The 25,566-nt window shown below is 32.6% G+C and overlaps 1 pseudogene; it reads right to left on the bottom strand.

The window, feature by feature from the left end:
• Nucleotides 1-9,882: 9,882 nt before the first annotated feature.
• LOC145956165 (secreted RxLR effector protein 161 pseudogene) lies at nt 9,883-10,377 on the bottom strand (annotated as a pseudogene).
• Between the last annotated feature and the right edge of the window lie 15,189 nt (nt 10,378-25,566).

Here is a 25,566-nt window from a genome sequence, read left to right as displayed (position 1 = left end):
ATCCTTGCTATGCCTAACAACTCAAAAATATCATGACAGCATATATCTACCTTCAACAATTGTCAAAGTAAATGACACATAGAGTTATACTCATCCAAATGATCTCAAACCTATCTCAAAAGAAAGCTAAGTGAATAAGCTACAACTCTTATGAAGACATAAGATTTCAAAAAGATCATCTCCTAAGCTAAAGATTCAAAAATCACCACAAATAAATTCAGCACTTACAACTAAATTTCTGATCACCAAGGCAGTCATAACTGAAGTTATAGATTTTCGTTTCATCTTATTCCAGTTCTATTGAAAAGATAATATCCCAAGCCACAACTTTCATGAAGACCACAACATCTAATTCTGTCAATATGATACTCATACTGTCACAACAAAACTACAGTGAAAATATCTTCTACACCAAACAGCAATAGTGTATCAATATATCTAATGCCACAAAATACCTCAACTATTTCCAAACTTACTCCACAATTTCTCATTCAAGTCTCTCACTACTATCCTCAACCAAAACAACTCACATGCTACCTAAATAGTTAACATGCAGTACTAACACTCAAGGGAATTACCGTCATTTCGATCTCTCACCAAGGAGACAACCACCTTAGATTCAACCGCTACAATTATAGATGTCAGAAACTCCACCAATCGTAAACTCTTAGTACACTCAATGTATCACTCACATCCAAGGTTCTAATAGTTCTAGTTGGCTAGCACAAAACTTCGTCCACTATTACTGACACATGTGCTCGCAACATGAGCGATGCCTCCCAACCACTACTCCTTACATAAGCAAGAAGTACCAAAATAATTAAGCAATCATGAGAATAACAAGAGCAATCAAAAATAGCATCATCAATTTATATCACGTCTATCAGATAAATCCTAAGAACACAATGCACACAAAATCAATCATCACATTAGCACATCAATAAGTTACAATCAAATCATCACATTACTCATCTACCAAACAAGCATAACAAACTCATAACTCACGGCCGATTGAATCGACCTGCTCTGATACCACTAAATGTGACACCCTTAATACCCCAACACATATAGTATAATAAATCTTTCAATTACAGTAAAAGGGTTCACATGAGAAACTTTGAACAACCTGATTAATAGAAATATAAAACATAAAATACAAGAGTTCTTTTTACAAATTGTTTTCAAAATAATATTACAGTACCAAATTCACATAAATATTTCGTCCTAAAAATCCTCTGCCCCGATGTCACAATATCAGAGCATTTCCCAAAATAAAACTGTTGGCATCCTATATGCCACTTGCAGCTGGATCCTCTCCACCTAAAATATCCACAATTTATACGGTGAGAAAAGAAGATATCTATATGCAAAGTACATCCAAACACACCATATTAAAATCTCATCATATTTCTTTATTTAATAAAATATTTACGAGCATGTACCATAATTTATCAATCCATCACAATCCATTTAGATTTTATAATTAATATTATCATTTTTACCTTTCCTCATTCACATCAATATAACAATTATTTCAACATTTATAATTCATGCCAATCTCACAATTAACACTATGCCAAGACCTCGCCACATCTGACACAAGTGATACAGGTTAATTGCCTCACTCAACCCACACCAGACCAGGGTCACGCCCTCCCTGTAGCATCACTTACTCAGGGGTCGTGCCATCCCCAGTCATTTGATGTGAGGAAACACAATCACATTACAATCAATACAATCTCTTGCAATTAACCCTATGTCAGGGCTGCCATAAACGACATAAGTGGTGGTGTTAACTTTCTTACTCATCCCACACCATGCTAGGGTCACGCCCTCCCTGTAGCACCACATACCCAGGGGCCGTGCCGTCCCTAGTCATCGATGTGAGGTACCACAATCACAATCAAAATCACATTCATACAATAAGCTCAACAAAATAGGGTTTACATACCCCTCAAGCAATTCACATCAATAGCATTCATTCTTAACAAGTAATATAGCAATAACTTTCATGTAATAATCAATAGAATAATTAGTATAAACAGCAAAACCCCTAATTATTCCAAAATCTAGCTCACCACATTTTCCTTACAATTCATTCTTCTTCCCAGATCATCATTCCTACACTTAGGCATATTTATAAACCTCAACACAGATAATTTTAATAGAACTAATAATCTCCAAATATAAAATTAATCATAATCCTAAGGAATTCTTCCTCTACCCAATTCCCTCATGTACTCTACATATAAATAATCCCCTTTTCCCCCGTACCTGGATAATAGGAACTCGGGTAGAACCTCCTCCTCTCTTTCCTTAAAAAGTGACCGAAACTAGGGCAGAACCTCCACCTCTCTCTTTAAATAATAACCAGAACTAGGGCAGAACCTCCACCTCTCTCCTTAAACAATAACCAGAACTAGGGCAGAACCTCCTCTATCTTCCTCCTCTTTTCTCTCCCTAGGCAGAACCTCCTCTACTGGATTCCTCTTCTTTTCTCTCCTCTTTTCCTTCCCCTCCTCTCTCTCTTTCTCCCTTTCTCTCTCTTCTTTCTCTCTCTAGGACCTCTTCTCCAAGTTATGATTTTCCTTCAGTCCTTAGCCCCTATTTATAGGCAACCTGGGGTACCCGGAACGGCCCGTATTGAATTCGGAACGGCCCGTTCCGGATCCTTCAAATGTACTCAAATTTTTGAACTGGAACGGCCCGTTCTAAAATCGAAACGGCCCGTTCCCAAAAAGCAGAACGACCCATTCTAAAACCAGAACGGCCCGTTCTCAATCTCAGCAGAACAGCCCGTTCTCCCTCCGGAACGGCCCGTTCTCCTTGTTGGAACAGCCCGTTCTAGGCCCGTTCCCAACCTAAAATTTCAGTATCCTTTTATTGCTTGGAACGGCCCGTTCCAATTTTGGAACAGCCCGTTCCAAGTTACCCTTTTACCCCTAAAACTTTAATAAAATTGCGAAAATGCCATTAATAATAAAATTACAAAAATACCCTTATTCCTTTATTAAAATTACGAAAATGTCATTAATTACCCTTTAAAAAAATTGGGGTGTTACATTATACCTAATTTTAGAAATGTTTTGAACAATACAAACTTAAAGATATAAAGATAACCTATATTAAAGATAAGTGAAGGCTTTACAAAAAAAAAAAAAAAAAAAAAGTTGAGGTCAAATTTTAGTTCTCTAACTATAAAATGAATTATCAATCTTAATAGAAAAATAAAGTTTAGGATCAACCTATATTCATTGTTGACTCTTTATAGACATATTATAAACTAATTTTATAAATGTCTTAAAGTAATACATACTCAAAGGTTTGAAGATAAATTATAATAAAGATAAGTCAGAATCAAACTTTATAATTCTATGACTATAAAATAAATTATGAATCCACTTTAAAAATTTATACATAATAATATGTATTTTTTTATTTGCTATTATGTTTTGTTGATGTAGGCCAAATAAATATTTTTATACAAGTTTTATTTGCTATTATTTTTTTGAAAATTTTTTTAACATTTTTTAAAAATAAAATTAAACACTAACTAGATGATACCACAAATAGAAAAAAAAAAGTGTTTTCATTATTAACTCTTAATAAACATATTATAAACTAAATTTATAAATGTCTTATAAACTAAATTTATAAATGTCTCGAGTAATTTATTATCAAAGGTTTGATGAAAACCTATATTAAATATAAGTTAGGATCAAACTTTAATTTTGTGACTATGAAATCAATTATCAATCCTCTTTAAAAATTTATGGATGATATTATACATTTTTTTATTTTGCTATTATAATTTATATCATGTTAGCCAAATAAATATTTTTATAAAACTTTTATAATATTATACATACACTTACATGTGTGTATGGAATTGATTAGCATATTTGTGTTATTAGACTTTTCTATATTACAAAAAAAATGAGATTTTTTTTAAGAACAACTTTTTTTTAGTTTCCTAATGTGTTTTTAAAAAATGTTAGCACCAATTGCATGATATAATAAATAGAAATAAAGCATTTTACTAAGCATTCTCACTGTTGACTCTTAATATACATATTATAAATCAACTTTAACAATGTCAAGCAATGCTTACACAAAGGTTTAAAAATATTCTATATTGAAAATAAGTTGAGATCAAACGTTAGTTTTGTAACTGCAAAATCAATTATCAATCATGTTTAAAATTTTGTACATAATACTATACATTTTATATCTTGCTATTATGATTGATACTAGAGAAATAATTACTTTTACCAACTATTCTATAACTATATCAATTGTTATATATGTAACGACCCATCACTATACTTAGTATAACACAATTACAACTATTCTAGGGTTATCTGATGTAACAATCACTTGAAATTTCATTCATGCAATGAGATAGAAAACATAAAATAGTTACTACTTATATGACTGAAAACATCAAGCCCTTTGTTGATTCGCGCATAAACCAAACCTCACTTCTCACACAAAGATGAAACTATGGAGTGAGTATTATAGGCTGGAAGGATTCACTCTGTTGCATGTGTTTGAAAATTGTGTGCATTTCAAAAGAAGTTTCACATTACTAGATCCATGTAAGACTTGAGTCTTTATATATGAAAATCCACTGATTTTCCCCCTGCACTAAACATATTATCTATTTAATTGAGATAAGTTTTAATGTTTCATTTTAAATGTTAACCTAATTTTCCAAATCCTATCTATTTTATCAAACTTGTCCAATCAAATATTTTATTTTCCAATAGTCATTTTTGGATAAGCTTAATCTACTTAATTTTGATCTATTCATGGGCTTCACATGAGTTCTTCTTTGTTATGTGTTCTCTACTAAAATAATTCTTTGTCATTTCTATTCTTCAACATTGTTAAGACAACTCTATTATATGCTGGACTTGCGCATATGCTACTATATTAAGGTTCACATGTTGTCTTTCCAACATTCTAAATTTTGAGAACAAAGATGTGTTGAGTACAAATAGTATTCTACATGATAGTTGTAGTTTCACTAACAATTATAATTTCTATAATTCTACTGCACATCATAAGGATATTAGAATCTATTCTTCTTACATACATAATATAAATTAGTAAGAAAGACTTATCTTGATCCATAACAGGCCTAATGTGATTAATTCTTTAATCTTCTTTGCCTCAATCTATCTCTTTCCTTATTGTTATTTCCCATGTTCTTTCTTGATGATGAATAATGAGAAACCTTCAGAGGCAGAATCCTATTCCCCCTTTTTATTAACCAACTCCCATCAAGTCAGTTATTAGAGGTTTAAAAGATAACTTCCCCCTAACACATATTGGATCACATACGACCCATTCTTTATTTACACGAGTCACATTATTATTTGTTATATATTTATTCTAACATTCTCCCACTTGACTCATGCAAAGCCATAACACTTCAGAATTTAATAGTTACATAGATCATAATACGAATTAAAAAACTTAAATAATTTGTTCCATCATTAATCATAATTAAAGATACATAAATAATAAGAGTCATGGCAGTTTCATGTCATTCAATCTACACATTTCCTTCCACAATCTACATATTATACTTCTCCTCAATATGACTTTATTATGAGAAGTTCATAATGGGTTTAAACATAAAGTCATTTTCATTAACAATCACATAATGTGATTTCCACACCATAATTTGCATACATATACATAAAGTAGAAAACAAAAAAATTCATAAACTTGTACATAAATGAGGTTAGAATGTCAAATAAGAATTAATAAAAACATTAACATTCAACATTCACTAGTAGACACAATGTCCATATTCTCTACATGGCCAACAAATACTTTGGGCGATAATCCTTTTGTTAAAGGGTCAACAATCATAAGACCATTGCTAATATGTTCTATTAACACTCTTAGATTTTGAACCTCTTCTTTAATGACAAAGTATTTCAATTTCATATGTTTACCACCTTTAGAATACTTGTCATTTTTAAAAAGAAGATAGTTACAAAATTATGACAATATTGTCGACTACTTCAAGTCCAAAAATAAAATTTTGCAACCAATTAGCCTGAATTGTGGCCTCAAAGCATGCCACAAATTTAGCTTCAATGATGGATGCAACAATGATTGACTGCTTCACACTCTTTCATGAAATCATTCCTCCGACTAGAAGATACATATAACCAAATGTAGACTTTCTTGTATCCATACAACTAGAAAAGTTTGAATCTGTATATCTAATCACCTTAAGATGATAAGATCTCCTATAAGTAAGAATGACATTCTTTGCCCCTTGTAAGTATCTTAAGACTTTCTTTGTAGCTTTCCAATGATCCAATCCTGAGTTACTTTGGTATCTACCGAACATACCAACTGCAAAGCTAATATCCAACCTCGTACATGTTTGAGCATACATTAAACTCCCAAAGGCATGCATAAGAGATGTTTTCCATTTGTTTCCATTCCAAATCATGCTTTGGACATTACATGAGAATAAATTTGTCTCCTTGTTCTAATGGAATAGGAGATGCTAAACATTTATCCATTATAAATCTCTCTAAAACTTTCTTATATATTCTTTTTAAGACAAGCCTAATAGTGCTTGTGATCTATTGCGGATTATTTCTATCCCTATAACATAGATTGTCTCACCCATATCCTTCATTTCAAAGTTGTTAGAGAGAAAACTCTTAGTCTCATGAAGAAGACCAAGATCATTAGTTGCGAGCAAGATGTCATCAACATAAATAATTAAAAATATAATTTGCTTCCACTGACCTTTAGATATATACACCAATCAACAGTATTTTCCTTAAATCCAAAAGACACATAGTATCATTATTAAACTTAAGATGCCATTGTCGAGAAGCCTACTTAAGTCCATATAATGATATCTTAAGTTTATACACCATGTGTTCCTTTCCTTCTTCAATGAACCCCACTAGTTGGTCCATATAAACATCCTCTTATAAATTCCCATTCTGAAAGGCAATTTTAATATCCATTTGATGTAACTCATGATCATAATGAGCTACTAGTGCCATGATAATTTTGAGAGAATCTTTCTTAGAAACTGGTGAAAAGGTTTCTTTATAGTCAATGTCATTCTTTTGAGTAAAAACTTTGGCAACAAGTCGAGCCTTACAATATTCGATATTGCCATGAGAGTCATGCTTAGTTTCAAAGACCCATTTACACCCCACTCTCTTGCATCCTTCAAGCAATTCTACAAGGTCTCATACACCATTTTGTTCCATTGATTTAAGCTTATCTTTCATGGCATCAAACAATTATCAAAATTATCACCATTAATGGCTTTTGAAAATGAAACTGGGTCATTATCAATACTTAAGTCATCTTTCTGACTCTCGTAGATAAACCATATAATTATTCAAAATAAAAAATTTTCTTTCTTTTTGGGATCTTCTTAATACTATTTCTTGTGGTTGTTCTAAAACATGTTCATTGTTAACCTCGACATCATTAATTTGTTGTTCTTCTTGATTGTTGTGTAGTTTAACAACATGAGGATCACCAATTCTTGAAGTAGAAGCATTAGTTAAGGGAACTTATACTCTAACTTCCTTAACCTCCACATTTCATGAAGCTTCACTCCCACTGGTTTCACTATTTTTAATGAACCCGACATTTCTAGTTTCAAAAATTCTTGTACTATGTGTAGGACAATAAAACATATACCTTTTTGATTTTGCTAGATAACCAATGAAATACCAATAATTGTTCTTGTATCTAGTTTCTTTTCTTATGGATTGTATACTCTAATTTTTACATGACAACCCCAAATATGAAAATGTCTCAAACTGGGTTTCTTACCTGTCCATAGCTCAAAAGTTGTCTTTTGAACCACGTTACTAGGAACCTTGTTCAACAAATACATGACAGTTTTTAAAGCATTCATCCACAATGATAAATGTAAAGATGAATTACTTAGCATGCTCCTAACCATATCTATTAAGGTTCAATTACGTCTTTCTGACACACCATTTTGTTGTGGTGTACCTGACATTGTGTATTGAGCACAAATTCCATGTTTTTAATGAACCTGACATTTCTAGTTTCAACAATTCTTGTACTATGTGTAAGACAGTGAAACATATACTTTTTTGATTTTGCTAGATAACCAAAGAAATACCAATGATTATTCTTGCATATTTAGTTTTTTTTTTCTTGTGGACTGTATACTCTAATTTCTAAATGACAACCCCAAATATCGAGGTGTCTTTGACTAGGTTTCCTACCTTTCCATAGCTCAAAAAGGTGTCGTTTGAACTACCTTACTAGGAACCTTATTCAACAAATATATGACAACTTTTAAACCATTCATCCATAATGATAAGGGTAAAGATGAATTACTTAGCATGCTCTTAACTATATCCATTAAGGTTCGATTACGCCTTTTTGACACATCATTTTGTTGTCGTGTACCTAACATTGTGTACTGAACACAAATTCCACATTTCTCAAGGAACTTAGCAAATGGACTAGGGTATTGTCCACTTTCATCATATCTTTCATAATACTCACCACCTCTATCTGACCCGACAATTTTCTCCTTTTTGTCTAATTGCCTTTCCACTTTATTTATATAAATTTTCAAGGCATTCATTGCTTGAGATTTCTCATGCAGCAAATGGACATACTCATAACATGAAAAATCGTCAATACAAGCGATAAAGTATTTTTATTTATTGAAAGAATTAACTATTAAAACCAAACTTAAGCCTTTGATGAAAACTATTATCTATATAAAATATAAAATCTAACATGTTAATCACTAGAAACAATAAGCGGAAGCGTACCTAAACTCATGATAATAAGAGAGCTGTGCGATTTGGCCTTCCAAATCAACATGTACTCTCTTGAGAGAATCCTTTAATTATCTCTCTGTTTCTCTTTGATAATGGGATGTCAGAAAAGAAAAGAACGTAGTGTAATCTAGCGACCTAACCTATTTATAGACAATCATAAGGTCTTTTGGTATTTCTATTTTTACCCATCACAAAATAGAATTACCCTTAAGTTACCACAAATTAAAGGTCCCATAACTTTTCACATACATAATTTCCAAAATAATTTATACGTCATTAGATCACTTTAATTTGGCACAACCTTATGTGTCTTTAATATATAATTATTCACATATAAGACCAACGTTGGATTAAGAATCCAACAATCTCCCACTTGGACTATATCTGTAACCTTATAATTATATAATTATAAAATGCATCTTTTACCAATTCGGTTCATCAATCATACCAACATCGGATCAAAGAAGTCTTTGTTACATTTGTCATAACTAAACCCATCAATGGTCATATATATTGATACAAATGAATAACATGAATCATGATATGGATGTGTAGTATGGAATTTTCATGTAATGTGATCTTAACATGCCTAATTACAATATGTCCTCCTTAAACCTTAGTGATACCAAACCATGACAAAATCAGAGTTTCTATATACCAAAACTTTATTTCTATAGAAAATATACTTGAACCATACATATATTGAAAAATATGTCTATGTCATAGAAGCATTCATAAAATTACAAACTCCCACTAAAACTGAACATCACTTGAAGACATAACACCCATATGAGTAGTATGCTCATGAAACATTTTGGGTGGTAATCCCTTAGTAAGTGGATCCGCAACCATGGAGTTTGTGTCAATATGTTATATAGACAACTGTTTACTTTGAACTCTTTCTTTAACAATTAGGAACTTGATGTCTATGTATTTAGACTTTGTTTAGCTTTTGTTGTTGTTGGAAAATAAAACTGTTGATTTATTGTCACAAAATAACTTAAGTGGTCTTTCTATACCATCTACTATACGCAAGCTTGTGAAAATTTCACAACCAAATTCCATGATTAGATGCCTCATAACATGCTATGAATTCAGCTACCATAGTAGAAGAGGCTATAAGAGATTGTTTAACACTCTTCCATGAAATAGCACCTTTAGCTAGCATGTATATATAGCCTGATGTAGATTTCATATTGTCCTGGCATCCAACAAAATTAGAGTTAGTATATCCAACGATCTCAAGTTGATCCAACCTCCGATATATGAGCATATAATTTTTTGTTCTCTTTAAGTACTGCATGACTCGCTTAACTTCTTTCCAATGATCCAATCCAGGATTACTCAAATATCTGCCTAACATCCCTGTAATATACGCAATATCTGGATGCGTATAGACTTGAGCATACATAAGACTTCCTACTACTGATGCATAAGGAATCTTTTGCATCTCCTTTTCTTCAAAGTTATTCTTAGGGCACTGAGCGATACTAAACTTGTCTCCCCTAGCCACAAGGGTATTACCTAATTTGCAATCTTGCATGCCATATCACTTGAGAAACCTTTTGATATAACCTTTTTGAGAAAATCCAAGAATACCTTAAGAATGATCTTGGTGTATTTGTATGCCTAATGCAAAAGATGCATTGCCAAGATCTTTCATCTCAAAGTTCTTAGCTAGAAATCCATTGGTCTCATGCAATAAATATATATCGTTGCTGGCAAGCAAAATATCATCAACATCCAAAACCATAAAAATATAATTGCTCCCACAAAACTTATGGTATATACAATTATCAACTAAATTCACTTCAAAACCACACGAAGTGATCACATGATAAAATTTGAAATACCATTGTCGAGATGCTTGCTTGAGCCCATAGATGGATTTCTTAAGTTTACAAATTAAATTCTTTGAATATTTTGAAATAAAGTTTTCTGGTTGCATCATATAAATTGTCTCATCAATGTTACCATTAAGAAACATTGTCTTTACATCCATCTGATGTAACTCAAGATCGAAATGTGCTACTAATTCCATTATAGTCCTAAAAGAGTCTTTAGAAGAAACTGGAGAAAAAGTCTCTTTATAGTCAATACCTTCTTTCTGAGTAAATCTCGTTGCAAAAAGATGAGCCTTGAACCTCTCCACATCACCTTTCGCATCCCTCTTGGTCTTAAATATCTATTTGCAACCAATGGGTTTTGCACCTTCTGGTAATGGAACAAGATCCCAAACGTCATTGTCCCTCATGGACTTAATCTCTTCATTCATGGCATCAATCCACTTTTGAGAATTAGAACTTTCTACGGCTTGATGAAATTTAATTGGATCATCTTCCATCAATCCAATTTCAACCTCATGTTCTTGGAGAAACACAATATAGTCATCTGGTATTGCACTTCTTCTTTCTCTAGTGGATTTCCCTAATGGCATAGGTTCTTGAGGAATATGCACTTCTTCTTTCTCTAGTGGATTTCCCTGGCATAGGTTCTTGAGGAATAAGAGTTTTTTCTTCTGGAACAATTTCTTGCATAGGAGATTTGACATTGTCTTGATTTGTTGTGTCTTGAACAAAGTCAAGAAGAGGATCCTGAATAATGCCGATAACACCTATGGGAATATCAACATATTTATCTTCAAATACAAAGTCCTTAATTATATCTTCCCTGCAAAACCGACATCCTCAAAGAACCGAACATTTCCTGATTCAAAAATCAACTTAGTTGTGGGATTATAAAACTTATACCCCCTAGATCTTTCAGAGTATCCAACAAAATAACAACTTATAGTTCTTGAGTCTGGTTTCTTTTCATTTGGCCTATAAGGTCTTGCTTTAGCTGGACAACCCCAAAGATGTAAGTGTTTTAAACTAGGATTTTTGCCTGTCCAAAGTTCATAAGGGATTTTTCCATTTGCTTTTGTTGGAACTCTATTAAGGATATATGCATTATTTTTTAGAGCTTCTCCCCAGAGTGACTTTGGTAAAGTAGAATGACAAATCATATTCCTTACCATATCTTTAAACGTTCTATTTCGTTGTTCAGCAACACCATTCATAGTGGGCGAATACGACAGTGTACTGTGGGACCATACCACATTCTTCTAGGAATTTAGCAAATGGTCCTGGATGTTGTTCACCTGAATTGTCATATCTACCATAATATTCACCACCACGGTCAGACCTGACACTTTTAATTCTTTTGTTGAGTTGGTTCTCAACTTTAGCCTTATAATTTTTGAACACATCCAATGACTTTGCCTTTTCATGAATGAGATAAATGTAGCCATATCTTGAAAAATCATCTATGAACATTATAAAATATTTTTGACCATTCCATGCTACTGTAGGAAATGGTCCACAAACATTTGTATATATAAGTTCTAAGACATCCAAAGTCTTATTGGCCTCAAATCTCCTTTTGTTGATTTGTTTCCCCTTAATACATTTGATAAAAATATCAAAATCTATAAAATCTAAAGTGTTTATAATTTTGTTTGACACAAGTCTTTCTATTCTCTGTTTAGAGATGTGACCTAATCATCTATGCCATAACGCAGCTGAATTTTCATTGGTTAATTTTCTCTTTATGCCTCGAGTAGTTAATTGTAAAGATTCATTAAATGAAGCAATCGTATCGATGAGATAAACATTATCATAACCTGATAAAGAACCAGAACCAACCAATTTTGAATCATGAAACAAATTAAAATTTCCACTCCCAAATGAACAAGAATAACCAAATTTGTCCAAAGCAGAAATAGAAATCAAATTTCGTCTAAAAGACGGTACAATAAATGTTTCATCATGATCCAAATAAAAACCAATCTTTAACAATAATCTAAATTTTCCAATTGCTTCAACTTGAACCATCTTGTCGTCACCTACATATATGTATCTTTCACCATCATTTGGTTTTTGGCAACTCAACCCTGCATAGACACATTGATGTGAGTTGTTGCACCAGAATTTATCCACCATGTGTGTCTAGGGTTTAGTATTTACACGCAAAAGAAGTGAAGAATTATTACCCATTTATCACCACAAGTGCATATGTAATTATGTAAAATACTAACCTTCCTTCGGGACAACTAGTACACGCATAATTTACAAGATCACAATCTTTTATATTTTAAAATAAATTAATTTTCACAATAGAGGTCACTTTGGTGACATATTTCAATTAATTAATCCTAAAATATATATAAACCTTTTTTCAGTATTTGAATTTGAAATTTAAAAACTAAATGCAATTGTTATACAATAAATATAAGCTATATGTATAAAAATTGAATGCATACCTTATAAACAATAAAAAAAATGATTATACCAAACATTCACATACAAATTGGTATGATTAACATATATGTGGCAACCAATATAAAAGCTGAACATTTTCTTTTTATTCTGTAATAACACATAATTATTAAAAATGAGTAATATATCACTTTAAAAATAATTATGACCATAATAATGTAGACATATATCAAACGTTTTACTTCGCATAGTGATGCTATAGCACATCTACTTTTTAAAAAAATATATATATAATTTTTTATTTAATATGCAATATATCAATTTAAAAACAAATTAAATTTGTAACTGAAATCAAAATCAATTACAATAAAGAGAGATAACAATATATCAATTTAATACATAATTTGTGAGAAAATCATCAAGAAATTTATGTCAAAATACAAAAGACACTATTATTTGATTCTTCGTAATCCATTAGTTGTATATACCAAAATTGATATAAAAAAATCATAACTTTCATACAATATAATTTACTAAATTCAATACATGCTTGAAAATGTTCAATATATCATATACCAAACAAATATAATGTATCAAACGCAAATTGAAAGTTCAAACTAATTAAATATAAGATGCGTCTGACATAATAAGCAATATATCACCTTAAAATTAATTAAAATTGTAATTGAAACTGAAACCGATCCAATCAATTGAATTCAACCATAGTAATGAGTACAAATTGTAGAAATAAACCTTATTGTAAGCAAACTCCATTAAAAACAAAGAAACAACCAAATCATCCAACAATCAATATCATTTTCTTCTTACTATAATATTCAGAAGATACATATATTAGATTTTCTTTCAACTGTAAATGCATGGTAAATTTATATAATACTATAATGAAGAAACATGTCCAAAATATTCCTAATGATCAAACATAATAAATGGCTCTGATACCAATTGTTAAAACCAAACTTAAGCCTTTGATGAAAACTATCATCTATATAAAATATAAAATCTATCATGTTAATCACTAGAAACAATAAGTGAAAGCGTACCTAAACTCATGATGATAAGAGAGCTATGCAGTTTGGCCTTCCAGATCAACACATACTCTCTTGAGAGAACCATTTAATTATCTCTTTGTTTCTCTTTGATAGTGGGATGTCAGAAAAGAAAAGAATGCAGTGTGATCTGGGGACCTAACCTATTTATAGAAAGTCATAAGGTCTTTTGGTATTTCTATTTTTACCCATAACAAAAATAGAATTTATCCTTTAGTTACCACACATTAAAGGTCTCATAACCTTTCAGAAACATAACTGCCAAAATAATTTATGTCATTAGATAACTTTAATTTGGCATAACCTTATATGTGTCTTTAATATATAATTATTCACATATAAGATCACCGTTGGATTAAGGATCCAACATTAACATCAAAAGGTCCACATATGTTAGTGTGTATAATTTCAAGAAGTTAAGTACTTCTTGTGACTCTTTTCTTTGTGTGTTTTGTTTGTTTGCCTTTAATACAATCCACACATACATTCAAATTAGTAAAATCTAAATATGGAAGAATTTCATTCTTTACTAATCTTTGCATCCTTTCTTTGGAAAATGTGTCCCAAATGATTGTGCCACAAGTAAGCAGAACATTTATTCACTAAATTATGTTTAGTGCCAACATTATGATGCAAGGTCATAAGAGTTTTGACATATAAATTATTAAGATTTAATCTATATAAACCATCACTAAGTGTACCAGATCCAATCATACAAGTAGCTTAAACAAACTGAAACTACCATTTCCAAACTTAAAAGAGTATCCAACAACATCAAGCTTAGACAAAGAAACTAAATCCCTAGAAATACTAGGTACATAAAAAGTTTCAAACAAGTATAAATGAAATCCAATTTCAAGGATTAAATGATAAGTCCTAACAGCTTTCACTAGAACCTTCACACTATTCCCCATGAAGACAAACTTCTCATTTGGGTTTGTGGTTCAAGTTGTAAGGAATCCATGCATCATATTATAAACATGAGTTGTACATCCAGAATCAATCCACCAAGTATTATGTGGAACCTCAGTTAAATTTGATTTAAAACATACATAAGCATTATGGTCACCTTTCTTTTCAAACCAAGTTTTACGTTTTAGCTAGTTCTTCTAGAAATGACTAGACATCCCATAGAAATAACATTTGTCACCTTTCTTCTGGATGTTAATAGAGGACTCAGTAGTCTCTAATGGTCTTGTGTTGTTGCCATGTTTCTTATCAACTTTCTTTTCAGCTCCCTAATTATTCACATAATGAATGTAGTGGTTTCCTTGATTCTTAAGTCTGGTTTCCTCCTAAGCTAACATATTGTACAATTCATGCACATTTCATTTTTCTTTCATAGTATTATAGTTCATTTGGAAATGACCATACTCAGACGGTAATGAGTTCAAAATGAACTGCACAAGAAAATTTTCATTCATTGCTAATCCAAGAGACTTAAGTCTTACTGCAATATTTGTCATTTCAATGACATGTTCATGTATAGTACGAGAACCATCAAACTTCATGGTGGTTAAGGTGCTCATTAATGTCCCAACAAAAGACTTATCAGTAGTTTTGGAGCCCTCTTCCACAAATTTCATATACTCTTTTGCACTTTTAGTTTTGGGAGAGCAGACTTAATGTCACTTGCTATGCTCATTCTCATAAGCATCAAGCAAAGTTTGTTTGATATTTTCCAAGCATCATTCTCGTAACAAATAATAATATGATAAATTACAAGTTATATTCAAATAATAAAATATTGTTCAATTACGGTCACATATAATTTTGTAAAAAGTAACTGAAATTTAATTTTTTAATTTTTTTATAAATTACAAAACAATAAAAATATAATTTCAACTAAATTATAAATAAATAAATATATTTTTCATATAGGTAATTAACTTCTTAAAATCATAAAATTATTATTATCTTTAAAAAGTATAATTAATATTTTAATACTTAGTTTATAAATTTTTTGAATAATAATTATTTAATTATAAAAATTTAATTAATAAAATTCTTTTTTAATTTTATAATTAAAAATAATATAAATACATATATCATTACCTACATAATTCCTCTCAATATACTACCGTAAATAAATATTTAGTAACTTTGTGTATTTTTTTTTTAAATATAATAGATCTTTAAAATAAAATATGTGTAGGTGAAACAACTAAAGGATGTGATTTCATATAACTACCTTAATCCTTAAAAATTGACTAAAATATTTTTTTAGTAAAAAAAGTTTAAATATTAAGGAAAGTCACCCACCACACCAATCTCTTTGAAAATTTCTAATGATATTACTACAAATTTACTTCTAAGGATATATAACATGAGAAATTAAAAAAAAAATATTAATACCAATAAAAAGGTAATTAAATAAAAATATTTAATCATTAGTACTAGCTAATAATATATATATTTTTTGTTTATTTAATTAGTAGTAACAAATATATATTCTACCATATATAAATAAAATAAAAATATAATATATTAATTTAGTAATAATATTATTAATATAAATTTATTATTAACACTAGTAATAAAAAGGGTATTTCGTGTCTACTTTAAAAAATATTAAACATTTTTTAAATAAGTTAATAATTACAATTTTAAAAAATAGTTATTATATTTTCATGCATTCCTTTCTTAATTTTATCTTTAGATATATTGGTGGAAAAAAATTATAATACAAATATATGTAAAGGTATAATTTATCTTTGAAAAATAGACTCTAAATGAAGATATTTTTGTTCATATAATGTTAGATCTATACAATGTTTTATTTATTAATTAGTAATAAATATATGTAAAATTTTTGTACCTATTTAAGGTATATATATATATATATATATATATATATATCACATATACATTAAAAAAAAGTTGTTGGATTAGTGGTTAAGTATTATACTTAGAGTTACGTATCAATATTTTATATTTTAAATAGCACAATTGTAGAAAAAAAAATCCTAACAACCATGCACAGATCTATTTGTATGAGAATGGGGGCAGATGCCCCCACTAAAATTTTACTTTTTCCTATTTTTATATATATATTTTTTTTATAATATATATATAATATTTTAATTTATTAAAAAATTGTTAAGTAATGATACATATTTGCTAGAGATATGATTCTTGTTATAAAAAATATTTTTACAAATATTATAGACACAATATATGTTGATATATTGTTAAGAAGTGTAAATCTAGACTACAATGGCACTTTTTTGTATGTTATGTAACATTTCTTATAATGATTATTTTTATATCTTATATGTTAAAATATGTTAATATTTTATTTATATTTTATTCTATTGACATACGATACTTTTTTCAATGACAGCAAATTGGTTGATATGACAAAACACCTTTTTATATGTTGTAGACACTCAATTTCGTCGGGAGGCATGTAGACAACGGGACAGGATTTTAGAGGGCCCAAAAGGCCAAACAAGCTGATTTTAGAAGACTGGAACGGGCCGTTCCCAATTTGGAACGGGCCGTTCCAAGTTTCTAAAATGGCCAAAAATCCTAAATTGGAACGGGTCGTTCCAAGCCTATAAAAAGGGGGTTAAAACCTTTACTGGAACGGGTCGTTCCCAAACTGGAACGGACCGTTCCAAGTTAAGAAAAAGGCCTAAAAATCTTTCTTCGGAACAGGCCATTCCAGTTACAAAATTTGCACGTAACGGCCATATCCAGAACGGGCCGTTCCGATTTTGGAACGGGCCGTTCTGGACCCTTTCTAAAGTTTATAAATAGACAGCTTGGGCTCATTTTTCAGGACTCCTCCAAAATTTCGTCCATACTCCTTAGAGCACGAAATTTCTCTCTTTTTCTCTCTCCCTCCATCTTTTGTATTTCTTGAGATTTTGTGAGGCATTGTAGTGTGAAGGGTTGCCACAAAGCACCTAGAATTTCAATATCGGAAGATTTAACAAAGCTTGCTACGAGGTATTTCAATTAACCTTTCTCTCTCTCTTTTATTTCTTACTTTTTATATTTATTTTCATAATAAAAACAATCATGTAGATATTTTAGAGTCAATTGTTTAATTTAAATTTCAAGCATGTAAATAGTCATCAATGAAAGGGGATTTAATATTTATATTATTATTATTTATAATGTTAACTTCGTCATAGGGTACCGATTAAGGGCGTTGTAGGGTTGCTTAATACCTTCCCTTCACGTGACCGACTCCCGAACCCAATTCTGGTTATCAAGGCCATTATTAGACTTTTAAAATCCTTTTCTTTTTCCAATATTTTGAGCAAAATATTGGTGGCGACTCCATGAACCTATTTTCAAAACCATTAATTAAGGATTAGTCTGGTATCCGGGCATTCCTTGATTAATGAGACTTTTAAAAGGATATCTAAACCATAGGTCGCAAGATCAGAAATTTTCGGGTTGCGACAGATGGCGACTCCACTGGGGAAGTTTAAAGAGGGTTAGGCCCATTTAATTGATGAAGTTAATAAAATAAAAATAATAATTTAAATATTTTTTCCCCTTTACTTTATTTGTTTTATTTGTTTGGCTTTAATATCTGTTTGTTTGTTTATTTAAATTCTGCACTTGTTTAAATAAAATTGTACACAATCCTTTGCACACAACAGTTCCCCCTACACCCGGGGGCATGAGGGTAATAAACATAGGGAGTGGTTGACGTACGACTGGCCCAAGTTTGGCCTTGGAGCCTGCGAGCCTTGTCGGAAATCACACTCAAGATGATAACTGGTTACTCTAGCCCGAAATACTGCGACAGACCTTAGAGTTTGCCAGGTGATGGCGACAGAGATACTGGGTCCCTATAATGGAGGCACCTTGGGGGCCTTAAGACCAGTGAGATTAGAATTGTCCTATATAATGCACTTTTCTTGTAGGAACCACAGACCAAGGATTTAAACGTGACTGTTCGCGGGTGTACATTTGTTTGAGCATATGTGTGTTGCATTTGTTTGTGTTTATTTATTTCAAATTGATAAAATTATAAACAAATAGATATTAATAAAAAAAAATATGATAAAAATTTTAACTCCCTTCTGTATACCTTAACTCTAAAGCATCATATAAGTAGTTTATTTCAAAAAAAAACAACAAAAAAAAAAAAATATATAGTAAAAATCATGCATCATTCCCCCTTAGTAAAAAAAATGATAAAATTTAGGCAGAAAATAAATATCATGCATCTTTTAGTTCAGCATATACATTCATTAGAAAATGGAAGACACATAGTATGTAAAGATTTTTGAGAAAGGAGAACATTCTAAAGTACAAGAATCGTGTGCCCTTATACTAAGAAGGCCTACTAGACTTCGGACTCTCGTCATCCTTTCAACAGAAGGCAAAGTCTACATCTTCTCAGACTTTTTTCGATTTAGAAAGATGTCATTCCTCAACTCAAATAGGAGATTATTTGAAATTTCGAAAAGGAGGCGTGCAAAAAAAAAAGAGGGAAATTGAAGCAAAAAAAAAACAAACAAAAAAGAGAGAACAAGAATTTGCTTCAAAAGAACACAGTTTGGGAAGCTGAAGAAAACTCCGCTGATGAACGAGAAATCATGAACCTAGGGAGTTTAAAAAAAATTGATGATAAGATCCCTTACACCTCTAATTCGTTATCAAATCATTCCAAATTGTATCTTTCTTCTCTGACTCATCAACCTCGTCAATAAAGATGAAACTTTTGGCAATCACCAAAATAGTGGTGAACCCGAAGATCCTATTGACGGTTACTTCTGGTGGGAATAACAAGAAGAGAATCTGAGAAGAAACAAGAACTAATTGAAAATCAACGAACGAGCAAGCATGTCTATAGGGACATCATTCAAGCATTAGCTTCTGTAGCCTGTTACAACATCGTCAAAGTGCATCGAAAGATTTGTACAAAGAATGTTCTCTAAACAAACAAATCAATGAGAATGATATTTGTTGAATTTCTCAATCATCTTTGCATCCTATTTTGCACTTCATATAGATAACATGTCTTCTTGGTAAATAATAAAGAATAAAAAGGGAAACCTAACCTGTGCGTGTTAATCAAATAATGAGATCACTGGTAATCAAGTGCAAACTCGATACATCAAATTGGAAGCACTTAAAAACCAGTAATTGTGCAAGAAGACTGGGGGCATAACACGCCCAAATTGACGATTCAAACACCGAGAGTTCCCCATGCAGAAATGACAATTGTTGGGATAGGAGGAATGAACAAGAATGAACGAATCCTTGCTTCTAAGGAATTACAACAAAACCCAATCGAAGAATAAAAGCATTGCATGACAAAAACCCGTTAGGACGAAAACCTGTAAAGGGCGTCCTAGGAAAAAATTAGGGTAAAGGAATCAAAAATCCCGATAGGATACATCATATGCAAAATTTAGGGATATATATATAAAAAAAAAAAAAAAAAACAATGTCTGCTCGAGTTGAAAACCGAAAGGCGGCTTGAGTATTCCCTATACAAAGCAATAATTCATAAAGGTTTCACTCCGAATTCGAAATACCCACATTCAAGCAAGTGGGAATGCGTTCTTAACGTAGTTCAACCAATCGTCAACCATGCCTCTCTAAGGGGGGCAGCCTCGGTTAATCTCTCTGTGTACGAATCACGAACTCGGGGCATGCCCGGGTCTTTGAGCTTTCTTAAAGGGGCACGTGTAAATTGAAAGTACTATTTTAAATGCCATAACACTCTTTCGTTTCTCTTCTCCCTCTAAATATCCATTATAGGCCTCATCCATCAACCCTTAACAAACAAAATGTATTTGCAACAAAGATGTTACTCAATAATAGCATGGAAAGGATAACAAAGGAACAATCAGGAATTTAAACATGACTAGGGTTTGATAAAATAAAGACATCCCATACCTCATGAGTGCTGCAAAAAAATGAAGGCCCGACAGGAAACCCACTAAAGGGGCTGAGCAAAAGTTAGGGCAAGATCTGCTAGGCAATCCATAAGTAAAAATGGGTAACCTAGGCAAAAGAAAAGATCAAAAGAAAAATGTCCGCAAGGGAACACATCTCAAGTGACCTAGGCAAAAGTTAGGACGTTAAAGCAGCAAACTGAGTTGAAAACCGAAAGGCGGCTCAGAGGAATCATCCAATTAGAGTACGACCCTGAGTTATCACTTCACTTTCCAAAAAGGCTAAACACAATGACAGCTTCTTTGCAGCAAATATGCTTTGTTTAATAGCCATAAACACTAAAGCCCACCTTGGCCAGCCATTCTTCTAAAAACCCCTTTTGAAAAAAAAATCCCTTCTAACAACTATTTGAAAAAATACAAACATCCCTTTTCTTCTTTTCTCTTGACCCTTATGGCTTTAAAATGGTACCGAAAAGATACACGGAAAATGCACAGTGAATACTCACAGAGGGAAGACTAAGATGTCCTCAAACAGAGGTTAGAGACGCTTGATTACACATCGACTAGATAATCAAGGAACTACTTAAACCTTAGGTTTAAAGGAGTATATCCCGACAATAATAAAAAATGGCATGGATAAAAAAGAATCGTCATCATTAACTTTAACGCGTACAGGTTAATTTCCCGACATAAAAAAAATGAATTGCATCTTTAGGAACAAACACATGAGCATAAACTGCATTGCATGCATATGAGTTAGGGGCATATGGAAGGGCGTTACACAAAAAAAATGGAATAAATAAAAGAATCATTCCTGTCTTGCATTTTCATTACATCCATGCATCCATGCATTCTACTTGCTATGGGTCAGAAGGAGTCATCAAGACAAGGCAATCGTAAAAGCAAAATAGCCGAGCATGAGCCAAAGCGGTGTCAAATGGAAACTCCAAGTAATTCTATGTGCCCACTAAGCAAAGACGTATCAACAGTGGAATAGAATGGAATTGACCAAACAAGCAAGTTTATAAGCATGAAGAGGCCACCACGCCTCACTTCTTCACCAAATGAAAGATGATCCAAGAGAATGTCAGACTAGGAATGGTTTCCTCACCAAATCCAGGAGTGGCTTCCAAAATAATATTCATCAACAAAGATTGAGCAAATAACACCATCATGGGATGGGATCCCTCCACCAATGATGACAAAAAAAGATAAAATAGAAAAAGGCAAGCTTCGTACATGTTGAAAAAGCTGAAGCATTTAGAAAAGTAGTAGAAAAAGGCAAGCTTCAAATATGAAAAATTTGAAGCTAAATAAAGATACAAAATTCAAAAAATACTACCACAAGAAGGCACCTAGAGAGGCATCACAATACTCAAGTGGCAGAGGCAACATTAGAATCCCTGCCAGTCATCCACTTCTCTGCCCACCAACACAGGGGCACATCAAACATCTCTTGCCCATTCACTTAGGGGAAGTCTTTCATCCAACAATACCAACAAGAAGACATCAAGTACAAGATCGGTAAGGGTTGCTAGATCCCCAAAACTAGTACAAGATCGGAAAGGGTTGCTAGATCCCTAAAACTAGTACAAGATCAGTAAAGGTTGCTAGATCCCTAAAACTAGTACAAGATCGGTAAGGGTTGCTAGATCCCTAAAACTAGTACAAGATCGGTAAGGGTTGCTAGATCCCTAAAACTAGTACAAGATCAGTAAGGGTTGCTAGATCCCTAAAACTAGTACAAGATCGGTAAGGGTTGCTAGATCCCCAAAACTAGTACAAGATCAGTAAGGGTTGCTAGGTCCCTAAAACTAGTACAACATCAGTAAGGGTTGCTAGATCCCTAAAACTAGTACAAGATTGGTAAGGGTTGCTAGATCCTTAAAACTAGTATAAGATCGGTCAGGGTTGCTAGATCCCCAAAACTAGTACAAGATTGGTAAGGGTTGCTAGATCCCTAAAACTAGTACAAGATCGGTAAGGATTGCTAGATCCCTAAAACTAGTACAAGATCGGTAAGGGTTGCTAGATCCCCAAAACTAGTACAAGATCGGTAAGGGTTGCTAGATCCCTAAAACTAGTACAAGATCGGTAAGGGTTGCTAGATCCCTAAAACTAGTACAAGATCGGTAAGGGTTGCTAGACCCAAAAACTAGTAATGGGCCGGCTGAAGCCCTAAATATCAGTCCAGCTTGGAGAGGCTGAGCTCAGAATATACTCCCTCTTTAACAAGCCTCAAGACCAGAAGCCTAGATTTTTTGGTTTACCATCCTTATCACCCGATGGAGCATATAAACCAACACTCAGTTGCTCCTAGGGACAAGGATACAGGTAAACACCATCTACCCGAAAGAAATGGTGTGAGGGCATCTACACTGCTGAAGTAAAGGAGAAGATTCGGACACAAAAAACGACATGGGGCATTCACATGGATCTTGAACCCTAGATGTTTTGGTTTACCATCCTTGACACCCAACAGAGCATATAACCCAACACTCATTTGCTCCAAGGGGCAAGGATATAGGAAACACCGTCTATCCAAAGGAAACAATGTGAAGGTATCTATTGTCAAAACAAGAGTGAAGATCTGAGTTTTCACCTCACTATCACAAGAGAAACAATGGAGCTTCTACTAGAAGACTAAAAATCAGGTGTATAGTTTGTCACCCTTGTTACCCCATTAGAGTATGCAACCCAACACTCAGCTACTCTAAAAGGTAATGATACGAGCCAATACACCTATCCAAGGGAAGAAACGTAGAAGAATCAACACAGAGACGAGAAGAAGACCCGGACGAAATGTCTACGTCTTTACTTGCCTTTGGAAAAGCAACACAGCTATTCCAAAGGACAAGTAAAGAGGGGCAGCTGTAGACACCCAATTTCGTCCGGAGGCATGTAGACAACGGGACAGGATTTTAGAGGGCCCAAAAGGCCAAACAAGCTGATTTTAGAAGACTGGAACGGGTTGTTCCAAAATCGGAACGGGCCGTTCCAAGTTTCTAAAATGACCAAAAGCCCTAAATTGGAACGGGTCGTTCCAAGCCTATAAAAAGGGGGTTAAAACCTTTACTGGAACGGGCGTTCCCAAACTGGAACGGACCGTTCCAAGTTAAGAAAAAGGCCTAAAAATCTTTCTTCGGAACGGCCGTTCCAGTATACCTAAAGATGTGTTAATCTTGTCTCTGGAACGGGCCGTTCCAATTTCGGAACAGGCCGTTCTAGTTACAAAATTTGCACGTAACGACCATATCCAGAACGGGCCGTTTCGATTTTGGAACGGGCAGTTCTAGACCCTTTCTAAAGTCTATAAATAGACAACTTGGGCTCATTTTTCAGGACTCCTCCAAAATTTCGTCCATACACCTTAGAGCACGAAATTTCTCTCTTTTTCTCTCTCCCTCTATCTTTTGTATTTCTTGAGATTTTGTGAGGCATTGTAGTGTGAAGGGTTGCCACAAAGCACCTAGAATTTCCATATCGGAAGATTTAACAAAGCTTGCTACGAGGTATTTCAATTAACCTTTTTCTCTCTTTTATTTCTTACTTTTGATATTTATTTTTATAATAAAAACAATCATGTAGATATTTTAGAGTCAATTGTTTAATTTAAATTTCAAGCATGTAAATAGTCATCAATAAAAGGAAATTTAATATTTATATTATTATTATTTATAATGTTAACTTCGTCATAGGGTACCGATTAAGGGCGTTGTAGGGGTATTTAATACCTTCCCTACACATAACCGACCCCCGAACCCAATTCTGGTTATCAAGGCCATTATTAGACTTTTAAAAACCTTTTCTTTTTCCAATATTTTGAGTAAAATATTGGTGGCGACTCCATGAACCTATTTTCAAAACCATTAATTGAGGATTAGTCTGGTGTCCGGGCATTCCTTGATTAATGAGACTTTTAAAAGGATGTCTAAACCATAGGTCGCAAGATCGGAAATTTTCGGGTTGCGACATATGTTAATGTTGTTGGCATTAGAGAGTATTTTTTCCAGCGATATTTAATGCGTTGATATTTAAAAATATCTTTTCACAATAATTGTAGGCATTGTTGGCATAAAAAATGCATTTCCCAGCAACATTGAATGTGTTACATTTAAAAACATCTTTTCGCAATGATTGTATGCATTGTTGGCATTAAAAAGAAAATTTTCCAGCGACATTAAATGTGTTACATTTAAAAACATCTTTTCACAATGATTGTAGACGATGATGACATAAAAGAACAAGTTTCCCAGCGACACGTAGTTTTTGCAACGATATTGTTCTTGTTGACAAAAATAAAGTCTTATTGTAACAACATTTAAATATTGTTGGCAAATGTTTATTTTTACCAACAACTCATTTATCGCTGTAAAAAAGTCGTTGCAAATAATGTTATTTCTAGTAGTGGGCCTTGCACTACCCACAAGCTTGCACGAAGATGATCCTCCAAGATTTTGAAAGGATTGAAAGAATCGAGGATTATTAAGGAAGAGACCATGGTCTTTTACAAGTCTCTTTAGTTCACACA

This window comes from Cajanus cajan, chromosome 3 (assembly GCF_000230855.2).
Source record: "Cajanus cajan strain Asha chromosome 3, NIPB_CcT2T_4, whole genome shotgun sequence".
Classification (NCBI taxonomy): domain Eukaryota; kingdom Viridiplantae; phylum Streptophyta; class Magnoliopsida; order Fabales; family Fabaceae; genus Cajanus; species Cajanus cajan.
Note: the sequence above shows the minus strand (reverse complement) of the source record. Positions and strands in the feature narration are given on the sequence as shown.